Below are 13,981 nucleotides of genomic sequence, written 5' to 3'. Positions count from 1 at the left end.
GCTACAGCTGTGCAGTTTATTATGCTTGAAAAAACACATCTGGATCTGCAGGTAGAAGTGCACCTCTATCACCCCACAATTCTCACAACAAAAACACCAGATAGTACAAGTAGCATAGTAGCTGTCATAGTAGCTTTTGATCTCCCAGTGTGTAAAGACCATATAAATTTACAAAATTTAGAAGAAATTCTATACTACAAAGGACAGACGCTGGAACACCTTTCCCTGGAAGTGTTGAAGTGCAGGTTGGATGAGGTTTTGGGCAACCTGGTCTGGTGGGAGGTGTCCCTGCCCATGGCAGGGGGTTGGAACTGGGTGGTCTTTGGGGTCCCTTCCAACCCAAACCATTCTGTGGTTCTACTAAAAGAAAGTCAAGGAGTAGCCAATAACAGGTTTTGTCTGACGTGCCTACAGGGGCCCTCAGAAACCTAAAGACACTGATGTAGGAGGAGAGACCACTTGCCTTTCCAGAGGAGGGGAGCAGCCAGTCTACCCACAGAAACCACTTCAAGAAGCACAGGAAGGTCAACCATATCCAGGTTCTTCACGGTGCCCCTTCACCACCAGAAGAAATACTGAGCTGTCCTATAAACAGATGGAAAGAGAGCACTGAAATCTGCAGGGAAGGCACTCTCAGACCAGGCTAGCACCTTGGCAAACACAACCCAGGGAAAAAGAGATTCCCTGAAGACGAGAAGTCAACACACAGGCTGCATCCCTACAAAGGGCAAAGCTGAGGGAGCCTTTTCCAGCCACAATGACCTGACTGAGTAAAGGCAGTGCTCAGCAGCTCCTTCTCTCATTGCTGGCTCCCCAGGCCTGTGCCATCCAGGCCCTCAGGTAGAAGCACAGCATGCAAGCAAAGCAAAGGTGGATTTGCCCAAATCCCACCCCATCGGGCAGGCAGGTTCCCTCGAAAGGCAGAATGGCTCAGCAGGAAGGCGTGCTTACAGGCCTGTGCTCTGCCAATGGCGCAGGGCTGGAGCACGCTGCAGGTTGCTTAATCACGAAAGACACACGTCTGAAATCAGATTCCCCGTGGGTGACAGTGGTAAGATCGAAAGCTAAGCTCTTCTTTGAGTCATTCATCAGCTCAGATGTGAGTTGTCAGCCGTTTGAAGGTTTTCCACAGAAGTTACCACACAGTCTGTGTTCTTTATCAATTCTCTGGCTGTAGCAGTAGGGATGTGTCAGACCCACTTCTTTCATTTATTAAAACTTTCTGCCTAATTTGACAAACTGGAGGAAAGTTCTGGATATAACTGAGCTTCAATTAATCTTCTTTCATTCCCTTAAACACCTGTACCTCCAGTTCAGAGTAGTACATACTGTAAAACATAAAAGGATAATTATTCTCTCTACTTTGAGGAAACCCTGAGGCCCTGCTTCTGTCCCCCTCACATTCATACCCAGGCCACTTTCCTGGTCTCAAATATGCCAGAGACCTCTAAAGCATCTGCCCAGAACATCAGTTTTACATTCCCCAATTTTACCTCTAAATGGTGAGCTGGAATATAATCAAGGGATGGAGAAAGCTTTTACGATAGGTCCCAGTTCTTACCTTTTTTAGGTATCCTACTCTGGAGTCAGGATTTATGGCCTACTGGGGGTAAGAGGGTGATGCCCATGAGGAGGGTAGCAGCAAGATGGTGTTGCCAGGGATGAAGCCATGGGTACACATCTGATAGTGTCCTCCACAACAGCCACTGCCCCTGCCTGAGGTTGTCCCTAGGACCTATTTGAGCTCACTCACTCGGTAGGGCAGGGAGGAGAGACACGAGCAGCAGGGGGAAAGGCAATGCTGAGCAGAGCTATCAGCCCCACACAGGAGCCTGGAGGAAGAGGAGAGGGGGTGGGCTCCCTCCGGGCTGCCTGGGCACAGCAGGAGGGATGCAGTACAGAGCTGCTGTACAACTGCGTGGGCGATGTTTTCATGGAGAGCAAAAGAGTTTTTTCATCTGAGCCAATGACCCATTGCTCACGGCTGAATCATGCCACCACTCATTGGGAAACTGCCAAATGCAAAGAAAAAACGGGGAGCCAGCCAGTGAGGAGTAAGCAGCCCTCCTATCTGGGGTGTCTAGGGGGCTAGAAACACCCATGGAGGTGCGAAACACAAGCATGCTCCGTCCTCCCGGCCTTCTTTCTCCCTGTATATGTACATATCTCATGTGCATATCTCATGTGCAATCTCTACTTCACAGCAGACAGTGACCAACCCCTTGCAGAGCTCCCTCACCCCTACAGAACAACGGTGTGTCAGCCCCTGAGGCCTTTCCAAGGCCACCCACAGCAGCTGGCTGCTCACTGGGCACATGGCTGAGCTGGAGGATTTGTTCTGAATGCAGCTGGTGGGTGAGGTGCCAAGGGGTCCTAGGTACCCATGACAGTCAGCAGAGGTGCAGCATGTGCTGTCAGTAGAGCCCTGAGAAGCACTCGGCCAACCCCAGGGTAGACTGCCATCCCACGTGTATGTTTGATCAACCAAACCGCAGCCTTAAGTCCACTGCAGGCTCCACTCTCTCTGTTAGAGTCACTGAATCATAAAATGCCCCATGCTGGAGGGGGCCTCTGGAGGTCACCTACTCCAGGCCTCCTGCTCAGAGCAGCAACCACCACAGCAAGTTACCTGGGGCCTCATCTGTTGAGTGCGGAGTGCCTCCAGGGCTGCAGATCTGCAGCCTCCCCAGGCAGCTATTGCCTATCGTGATAACTCACGATAACACTTAAGGAAAGGCATCTTGTGCCAGTAAGGTGGCAGATCTGGTTCAGGACCTATGGAAGACCTATGCGCAGCAGGAGAGGCAGCTGGAGGCCAGGCAGGATACTCCAGGGCATTTCAGCTATGACTATTTTCTGGTGACTGAATACAACCATAGGTGTCCAGACATGGGGCCAATTGCATGTATGTTGTGAAATGACACTAGAAACTGTCTGTTCAGTGGATGTTAAATGATCCCACCTTCCTCATGTCCTCCCATGCCTGCCAGATGCTCACTGCACAGCTCCCCTGGGCTCAGGATCCAGTTTTGCCTAGCATGGCTCTGTGAACCCAGCATGACTGTGATTCTTATAAGATAATCAGACATTAGCAATAAAAAAAGAATAGAATAATTACAGGCTTATAAAAATCAAGATTAATTCTCTGCCTCATTCTCCAGCTACCTGCTTGTTGTCCCAGACCAGGGAGGGATTAAAGTCTGTAAAATGCATACAACCCTGAAATTACCATGCTGTAGACAGCTAATGATCTGTGCTGTTTCCCTCATCTTGAGACCGCTTTGCTGTCACGTTAGGCAGTGCCACCAAACATTGTTTTGCTCCATTTGACCATTCAAACCTCAGTGGAAGTGGAACTGCATTTCAAAATGGTTCACGAGACCATGTAAAAAGCTGTGCTGGTGATGTAAGACCAGGTCTACCCTTCTGTGCAGAAACAAGTAACAAGCGTAATTCACACATGGTTATTTAGGCCAGTATGAGAGAAAGCTTGCTCTTGGCTATCAAAAATGGGACAATCAGCTGAAATCAGTGGGAATTGTGCTCAAGTACCACAGTACAGTGATGAAAAATTATAGACATGGTAGAAATCTGTAAAGTATTTATCATGAGGAGGTGAAGGCACAACTCGAATCCTTCTCACCATCCTTTTATAAAAGTACATCAGTATTTGCTTTTCACAGGCCTGCTATGCAAAGAGTAACAAAGAGATCTTCAAGTCATGTGAGGGGAGTCCAGCTCCTTTAGGGCCTCCAGAAACTTAGATAATTTGCATAACTTTTAACAGTAATGAATAAGTAAAGAGCCAAAGGAATACCTGGTGTTAATGAGTGTAACTCCACTAATTTCAATAAATTAACAGCAGCAACTCTAGAACTCAGTTCAACATCATTATTTAGTGAACTGGATGCAGAAAATAAATGCATCTATTTTATAGCTTTTAGGAAGATGAACCAGTCAGGTTCAGCTTTCCAGAGTTATTAACTCCCAGAAAAAAAAAGACGGGGGAAAAAAATAAAAAATTCAGCCCAAGAAAGCAGCAGCAAACTGAAAAGGGAGATCAGAATGGAAACATTTGTACAAACTCCTTTGTCTAACAACTCATGCCCTAGGTAAAATATTCTGGCCCTGAAACTAAAGCTGAAGGAGATTTTATTACAAATGCAGTTGCATTTATAATTAGACAGTGAAATGTAGTAGGAAAAAATAGCATAGGAACAACTTTGCATGGGGACTGCATGACCTAATAGCTGCTTTTCAACTCTACTATCAATGATTTTGTGCTCTAGTTTCCTTCATCAGCTGACTGGGAACTGTTTTTGAAGTCATTAGGAAACTGGGAACACACCAATTTTACTTGAGAATTACAGAGAAATGGCACAGATAAGAAAAAGATGGAGTAATTCCTCTCTCTTACACTGGCTGTGCATTGTTTAAACTGGACTGATGCAGCAGCCATTCCTGTTTTGCTACTGCTAGATGGGAGAGAGGAATCAGACCCCGTATGACATTTCCAGGCAGCAAGTTACAGGCGAAACTTGTGCGAGTGGCAGTTCTTTTTGTTCCCATAGCAACCCAAGCTGCAGTTGTCAGTAATTAAAATTAAATCCATAGTTTTATTAGAATGCCAGGAGTTGCCTTCTGAGATGATGGAGACAAAGCCGAAGCCACAATATCTGCAAAAATAATAGATTTCCTTATGCAGCTTAGTTATTCCTTACAGCAGCATTCATCTACATTGTACCCATTTCAGCATCAGTTTGAATAGGAGTGGGAAATGGTATCTAGAAGGTTTTAACCCTACTCTTGTGGCAAGTTGTCTCTATCATAGGTCGCATAACTTGGGCGGAGGCTGCAGCAAGGGGCGAAGCAAGGTGAATTCCCCTGGAAAGTGCTTTACATACAGAATATATGATCATCCTAAATTAAGAGGATGGGGAGAAGGTCCGGTGCTAAACCCTGACTGTAGCACGGCTTTGCTACCAACAGCCAGCTCATTTCTGGCTCTGCCCTGGACCTTCCCCACCAGCTGTCTGCAGAACAAGGCTTGGGCATGCATGCTGGGCCTGGGTCACAGCAGGACTCTTCCCTAAACTGACTATTAGACTGTCTCAACCAGACCGCACCGTGCTTGGCTCCCTCTGCACCACAGGTTCTCCAGCACTGTCCTGGGTGGCTTTGCAACCTCACATGCCCTCATGTTAACCATCAGCAAAACACATCACCAGGATCATGTGAAAAAACCACTGCTGTAGTGGGCTGCGGCACTTAATTCATTTCCCTTCAGACAAGTGGATCTGGGAAAACACAGACAAAATAATAATCCTGTTTTATGGCCCAAATCCCTCCCCCGTGGGGCCCAGTGGAGACCCAAGGCCAAGCACTGTTTAGTGTAGATGCAGCCAGTCTGCTTCAGAGGGAGAAGGAGGACACGAGCCAGCCTGTGCTCCTTGGCCTCGCATCCGACAATCAGTCCTTGGCTCTCTGTTATTTAGTAGTATAGATGTACCCATAAAGAGTACCCAAAACCACTTCTGGCTCCAAAAAAAACTCCTTAACTTAATAGAAAAGTAAATTATTTTGCTTCTCAGAGGCAGATTAAATTTTCCAACTGGCTAAGCATAAATTAAAATCCATCTCTCCAAACCAGAGCCTACCAGCAGCTAACACGTCCAGCAAAACAGATTCTCATTAGTTGCTCTTAAAATTGTTAAGAAAGCAAAAATAAAGTGCTATATTAATTAAAAAAATGTATTTTCCTAACATCCACCCTGGAAAGAGAGCTGGTAACAACAGAAGAAACATCTATGTTTCATCGTAGTACATCAAATAGGAAATTGTTACACTGATGATTTATATCTTTAGAAGGAACAAGAATGCAAAACTGTACATACACATACACCTGCATTGTAAACCCAGTAACAACATCAACACTCCAGATTGCAGAGAGGCATACTCTTGTTTGGTAGCAGTGGTAACAACCATGGTTAGCATGATGCTTCCTGCCAGAAATACCTCTGACAGAACTATACCTTCTGAGATGAGGGGGCTTCAGTGGAAACTGTTGACTTCAAATAAAATTTTAGTTTAAGTTTGGAAATCAACTTTAATTTTCTGTTTGCTCACCTCCTCTTATTTTGAAAACAAAATTCTGCTAAATTTCACTCTTCCTAAATTTTATCTCAGAAAGCCTCACAGCACAAGCTCAAGAACTGCACACAGAACAGTCCAGAAGTGCCCTAGAGCTGTGATTCAACAAGGCATCTTTCAAGCAGCTCAGCCATGCTGTTATTCTTGTTCATCACTTCCATCTCGGCACTCCATGCTCCAGTTTCATGCTGAAACAAAACTCTAGTACAGGCACAAACCACATTTTCCAGGAATGTCTATACAGGCAGCATTGTGCGTTGATGGATGTTCAGGAAAAGTGAGTAAGAAGGCTCCTGATACTTTAGAAGCAAAGTTGTATTTAAAAGTCTCCACAATCACCTCTTGCAGCTTGTTATACAATGCTATCAATAGCCAAAACCCTACTGGGAGCCAGGATATTTTTCAAAATGAGGTTGTATTGCTCGGGCGGTGCTACTCTGCTGCTTGTGACTGCTTCCTTTCCCTCCCGCCTGAAACTTGATAAGATCACGGCAGGAAATGGAGCATAAGATTTATAAACAATGGTGTTACTCCATGAGAAATGCACACAGGAATAGAGGAAATCCTAGATTTCCTTATGAAGATAACTTTCCAAATATGACTTTACGCAAACACACAGTTTCCAGTCACAAAGGTGGCGTGACGTGAGCCACATACGAGACCCTAAATTTACGGGTGTTGTAAAGGGACATTTGAGAATCTAATTAAGAAGTATCTAACAAGCAACAGAGCTGAAATCCACATTCAGATGTGGGGCCTGAAAGACTTAACGCTGATGAGCTAACAACATCCCACACAAGCAGCAGCAGTTTCTGCAGCACCTGATGGCCATGGGATGCACTGCCTGCACCCAGCGAGCAAAGCACAGTTTATGCACCACTCCACGGACCTGCTGCAAGGACAGGTCACGCTGCAGGGCCAGAAATCTGTGCCAACACATCACCACCCCAAAATCCAGCTGCCTGGGAAGGATTTCCATGTGGGGAACGAGGAAATAGCCAGGAGACAAGGAGCAGAAGTATCAGCACCCTTGCCCACCTGGATGGGAGGTCATCAGCCCAGCTGGCGGTTTTAAGATAAAGCACCAGCTCTAGTGTTTTGCTAGAAACCCTATGCCACTCACCATGTGAGCAGCAGCACAGCTTTTCCAAAGCAAGCTGTCTGGAAAGATGCCTGGCTTTCTCTGCGTAGGATCCAAACTGTTTTTAAGGGACACGCTCCAGGGACTTTTCACACGTATCACATAAATCCTGCCATTTCACTGGTTCGTTGCCTGTTTTTGTTACTATCATGCACCCTTCATGAGAAGCACAGGCTTCCGAGCTGCTGAAAGAGAAAGCCACAGCAGGGAGCCACAGCTTCCTCAAGTCCAGAGAGGTCCCAGGAGCTGGGTGGTGCCAGGGGAACAGGCATTGTGCAGGGCTGGGATTCAACTGCCCAGACATTGCCTCCTGCACTAGTCACCATGAGCTCCCTTTATAGGCAGTGGAGAGGAACAGGCACTCATATTGTCCTGTGCAAGGTGAAAAACTGCTGGATGGAGCAGTCATTAACGCCAGAATCAGCATTTTTGTTTCACCTGGGCTGTCAGCTGCAGAGCCAGGGATTACCCTGCCAGTTTTCTCTGACCAGATAAAATTCAAGCCTGCCCAGCGATCCGAAAGCAGCCACCTCTGCAGAGTGCAATGGAGTATTGAAGGAGAGGGTGCTGACAGCACAGCCGAGAGCCCGGCACCACCTCTCCTCGTCCCGCACAGCAGGATGCTCGCAGCAGCCCCCGAGCAGTGCGGGCAGAGGCAGCCGAGTGTGCCCAAACTCCTGCAACGCAGCCGGGCTGCCTCTGAGAGGTGGAGGGAGAGTTAGCAGCAGCCAAGTTTTCAAGGAACGGAGATGGTTTCAAAACCCCAACAAATCCCTCTGAAGGAGTTAAGTCTGTCCTCTGTGCGGCTCGGACCTGCCAATAGCAGTAAAATTGCCTCCTTTTCTCTGGCATTTTCTATACACTTCTACACAGTGGGACTCCAGCTTGCAGACACAGTTTCTCCAGGGCTTTATACATTTTGTCATGGTTGGCTGCATTTTTCAGAGCTCTTCCTTTTACCTTCATTAAACTTGAATAAAAGGGGTCTATTAAAAAATGCAAAAGACTCATTTTTCAAAATCAGCCATAGCCTTCAATTTTTCAAGGTTAGGGCACTGTTTTTTTCATTTGATCTAATCCCAGCTGCAAAGGAAAGGGAGGGAATATGTTTTGGAGAAACCAAGGACATAAATACCTTTGAACCAAGCAGGACAGCCCCCAGAAATGCCTGCCCAGCCAGCCAATATAAGCTCCACATGGCCAGTGGTGTGAGGAGGACATGTTCACAGAGCCTGTCAGAACAAGAGCCAAACTGATGTCCTCCAGAGCACCTTCTGCAGCACCATTTCTGTCCCTCTCTATCAGTAGGTGCCTGAAGTTAAATCCTTCAGCCAGCTGGGTAAATACCTGTCCCCAGCTCCCAGCCATGGACAACGAACATTTTCCCAGCTGGGATCAATATTTAGAACACATGGCCAGGTTTTCAGGGACTGAAGAACTCGGGTAGCTTGTGACTAGACGTGATGGAAATTTCAGTTTAGGCGTTTCACAACAAAATGCCTGTTTTCAACAGGACCTTGTCTCTCAGGCTTCCAAGTCCCTTGGGTTATTTTTAAAAGGTTACCAAAGAATAAGAGCCCCATTTTCTAAAGAGCCCAGTGCATGAGGACAGATGCTGACTTGCAAGGTGCTGTTGCTCTCCTTACGTCAGTGGGGCACACAGTGACACTGGGAGTGGGCAGCCAGCCAGGAGGTGTACGAAAGCCTTCCTGAGGCTTTGAGCTGCTGATATAGGTGACTGAAATGACAGCTTAGGTGTCCGGAGAAGCTGCCCATGGAGCACAGACAAACAGACATTGTAGAGAACTCTGCCAGGAAACTGCAGAGCCTCTAATCTTGAAAATACTTTTGTCAATAAATGCGGGTGACGCATTTGAATGTATGGCTTTAAAAAAATAAAATAAATAAAAAATTCCACCAGGCTTATTAATCCCTGTTTCTGCAAATGAAAATATGACGAGAGTGTAAGGTGTCAAACTAGTCAATGCAATGTTTTTAAACTCAGGGTTAACAGCCACCAGAAGAGCTGCTTTGTCTAATTTACTTCAAGCAGAGAAGAGCATAGCGGCATTACTGTCTTGGCATATCGTGTAACATAGCAAAAAGTCTTCAACAGCTTTTAAGCATTTTTTTTGCCATGAAGGACTCAAAGTGATGTGATCAAAGAGCAGGAAATATGCAGCACCTGCTCATTGCCTATAGCTGATGGAAAATAGAGGTTGGTTTGTGTTGTCATTGGCTTCTGCTCATTTCCTGCTCCGGCCCAGAAAAACAAGTTTTTTTTGTTTTGTTTTGTTTTGTTTTTTTTTTTATGAGTGCTTAGGAGTTCGAATCGATTCAGATGCTTCAACCTTAAAATCAGATCTGCAGCTGACCCTCCCTGAATTAAAGTGAATATCCCTCATTACTGGAAAAATCAGCCAATGCCCTAAAACCCACCTGTATTTTAAACTATGTTCTCTCTGCCTAAGCCCTTTGTATATACTTTAATTCCCAGAGCAGAATTGTATAGTCATTATTTTTTATTAAGCTACCTTTTTAAGCAGATAAATGGAGACAGGAAAGCAAAACAGATTCCCCCAAGCCCACAGGGGTGGCTGTACCCAGACATACCCTATTTGAGACAGGGGACTTGCTGCCTTCTCTAAGGAGTGGAGAGAAACAGAGAGGTCTACTGCATCATTCAGCTCTCCTAAGACACAGAACACTTTGGGAAGTGCCCAACTCTTTCCATCACTGTGCAGACACCCAGAAGTGGGTGAGGTGTTTAACTGAGGGCCCCAGCTCAGTGCTTGAACCTGGGGTCACTGGAGAATTGCAGCAGGACCAAACACTGCCTGGAGTGGCTTTTAAAATGCCACAAAAGTCCAGTATTTAGTTGGACTGCTCATTTTGCTTTCTGTGACCATTAAATTGGAAGCCAGTATTAAAATATTCCGTTCCCAATGCCAGGGTTTTGTTATTCAGAGGTTTTCATTCATCTCACAGAAAATCTAACTACCCTGCAGACCTTGATGAGCCCAAGTGGGTACACTTTAGGCAGATCATGCCTCCTGGTCCCCTCACCAATGTGTTCTTTGTGCATATAAAATTGCCCTTGCTAGTGGTAATGAGCTCAGAAGCTTATATTTTCATGGCATCCAGGAATACTTCCCTTTAGCTTCAATATGAAAGCTGGGTTATACTGGAGTAATATTTGTAAAGCATTTTGTTAGACTCTCTCTAACAAAGGGCACTATCAAACAATCCTTTTAAATCAAAAAGAAAAATGACAGGATTTTCCTGAGCACTAAACTCAGTGTAGTAGATATGATGGGCTGCTACTGTGTGTTGCACACTTGAACATACATTTCCAAAAGTATGGAAATAGAAAAAAAAATAGAAACACAACACCCCACTCCACCCCCATGGCAGAGAGGCTGGAACTAGATGATCTTTAAGGTCCCTCCCAGCCCAAGCCATTCTATGATTCTATGATAAGATTTTATGAAAAGAAGCAAAAGGAAAAAAAAAAAAAAAAAAAAAAAAAAAAAAGTTTTTCTTATACATGAGCAATGGAAGCTATAAAATTTCTCCCTATTTGAAAGAAAATTAGAGTTTAGATCTTCCATCTGCCACTAATTCGGTGCTAACAAAGACATGATCAATTATCACTATAAACAAAGCACATTCCAAAACAATTGTAGCCGAGGCAATAAAACCACCCATTAGAGCAGACACATTGGATAGGCTCCAGTCAGTCTCATTTAGGTGACTAATTTAGGCAAAGCTCCACTGCAATTTTAGGCATCTGGCCTGGGTGAGGAGCAGAGATTTCTGGCAGCCAGATACACCCTTGTGGAGTCATCTTTACAATTTGTGGAGACGTGCGGGGGCTGCTGAAGATGTGCAGCCCCACACTGGTGCTTCCCACAGATGCAGAGAGCAGGGGGACGTGGTCCTGGCATGCCACAGGGCAAGTGACCACCTGGGAGATGCCACCACCAGGAGGATGGGCAACGTGCAGCCCCAGCAATATTCACCCCTACTTTCCCTCCTCTAGGCTAGAGGTGGGCCTCTGGGGACCTCGGGCCTCCTTCCTTTGCAAGGCCCACACAGGCAAGGTCTCTAATGGTACTTCACTAACCCTGAGCATTAGGATTGGAGGGAATGGCCTCAAGTTGTGCCAGGAGAGGTTCAGGTTGGAAATGAGGAGACGTTTCTTCTCAGAAAGAGTGGTCAGGCATTGGAGCGGGTTGCCCAGGGAGGTGGTGGCGTCACTGTCCCTGGGGGTGTTCAAGGAAAGGCTGGACGTGGTGCTTAGGGATATGGTTTAGTGGGGGCAGGGGGATAGTTGGACCAGATGATCTTGGAGGTCTCTTCCAACCTTAATGATTCTGTGATTCTATAATTAAACATGGCCAGAGCATGTACCACCATCAAATTCTTTCTGTGGTTCCCCTGACACAGCCATTTTTGTTGTTGTTGTTGTTGTTGTTCAGATGTAGCTACACCTAGGCAGGGCCTAGCAGCCAAGTTCCTTTCCTCCGAAAAGGATGCCTCACCCTAGGACTCAAGTGAGGTGTCTTCTAATCAGCTCCTCACCTAACTCATGGCACTTACCTGCATAGCTAAGAAGTGGCTCAGTTTTGGCAGCAGTATCAAGGGCAACCACCCAGGAACCTCCAGAGCCTAGTAGTTAGGACAATAATATAGTATAAAACATGTAGGTACAATATCACAGCCTATGCAGAACTGAATTCCCTGGAGCAATGCCTCAAGAACTAGACTATAACATTAAGCCTGGCAGCTCTTACCACCCTAAATTAACTACGCCATCATATCTAACTATTCAGGCTTCTCTGGGGTCAGTTCAGAGGACTCCCTGCCCAGCCCTGGACCACAACAACGTTTGAGGTGCCCTGCTCCTGAGGACAGGCACACCTATACACACCTGTGCAAAAAGCATTTCTTACCCAAGAAGCTCTGAGACTGAGCATAGAAATGTGTTTAGGCAGTCCTGGAAAGCAGATGGATGGGCTTGTCTGAGACTTGGATGGGGTTCAGAGTGATGGGATCGCTGCCAAGATGACGGGAGGAGCCCTTCCTTGGATGCTGGTCAAAATACAGTTAAAGCCCATTAGTATTAAATGCAGAGCTGCCATGTAAGTCTCTGATACTGACCAGCAATAGGTGGCAGTGAAAAGGTGTAAGAAACATGGGAAGCAAGTGGTGTGCACTCCCTCCCAGCTCCTCCTGGCTGCTTGCAATCAGCAGCTCAGAGACTTCTTGGGTTGGGGGATGCAGCTGACTTTTGTGTTTGATTGACACCACTGCCTATATCTTCCAACATCTCTTTGCTTTTCACTTCCACAATATTTTTTTCAAAATTTCTATGATTTAACCATGTATATGTATGAAAAGTTTTTCCTTTTCCTTGTTTGAAATTTCCTTCCAGTAACACCTTATATTCTGATGATAGCTGCATTACGAGAGATAGTGAGTAACTGTCCTTTATCCACCTCCTCTGACCATCTGACTTCACCCCTCAGTCATCTCTTTTTGGTGCTGAAAGTCTCTTCAGCGTTTCCCACTATGAAAGCAGTTTAGCACCGTTCTCTGAAACTTTCCATGTTCTACTGTAGCTGTTCTTCAGAATGGAGTGACTAGGATGTACACCCTATCCAGGATGTCAGCATCACAAGTAGAGTGATGGTTTGGGTTGTTGTCTTTTCCTTTCTGTTTATGCAAACTATAAAACACAATGCATTAAAGAATATTTAAATACAACTGAATTCTCAAGTTCAAAGCGGGCCTCATGTTCCAAGTGTTGCCTGCAGCCCACTGTGTGCTTGTACATTTTTTCATGGACACAAATTAGAGACCAGATTTGAATGCCTGACTCCAAACCATCAATGTAACAAATTAAATAGAACTTTGAGATGCATTTTCGAGATGGATCCTGTATAAGGAGTTCATGCACTTAATTTAAGAGCTGTATAGCTTTTGAGATTAGTTTGTTTAACAGCAGGACTTAGTCCATAAGCATAGATGCCTTCTTGGTTCACAGACATCCTTGCTGGATGCATTCCAGCCTGCAGCTGCTGACTTCAAAGGCAAAAACAAATGCTGACTGTTTGGCTGGGTGCTCCTGCGGGTCCCAGACACGTGGCATGCATCTCTTTAGTCATTTGGTGCTCGCTCCCAGCCCAGCCTGAGGTCCTGCCTCACCAATATCTCTGCAAAGCCAAGGTACTTGGCAAACTTCATATGGACTCCTATGGAAAGGAGAGGTTGCAAGGCTCAAATTCAGTCGGTGAGGAGCTGGCACCACAGAAGCCAGACCCACCAACAGCTCTGCTGAACTTTTCTTTTTTTTGTTTCGGTATGGGCACTGTGCACCCTAATCACATGCATTTTCCATATGTGTGTGCAACATGAGCAGAAACCTTGCATGGTGAGGGGTCACTACATTCAAACCTGCCGGCTGCCCCCCCCCTTCACCAACCATGGTAAGTGAGCAGAAACTTCACACAAAGCTTCTTCAGATTAACATAAGTCTCTTTTGCATTCAAACAGCTCATGCCTGCAAGAATGAAGCCCAACACACTACATGCATGGAGACCTGTTGCAAGGAGTGGGTTGCCTCTGCACTATGAGGTCTGGTAGCCCCAGAGCAAACCAAAACCCTCCTGGCTCCCTAAACAAGCC

The sequence above is a fragment of the Oxyura jamaicensis genome, chromosome 3 (assembly GCF_011077185.1).
Source record: "Oxyura jamaicensis isolate SHBP4307 breed ruddy duck chromosome 3, BPBGC_Ojam_1.0, whole genome shotgun sequence".
In the NCBI taxonomy this organism is placed as follows: Eukaryota; Metazoa; Chordata; class Aves; order Anseriformes; family Anatidae; genus Oxyura; species Oxyura jamaicensis.
The sequence above is the reverse complement of the archived record's forward strand: the minus strand, read 5'-3'. Positions refer to the sequence as shown.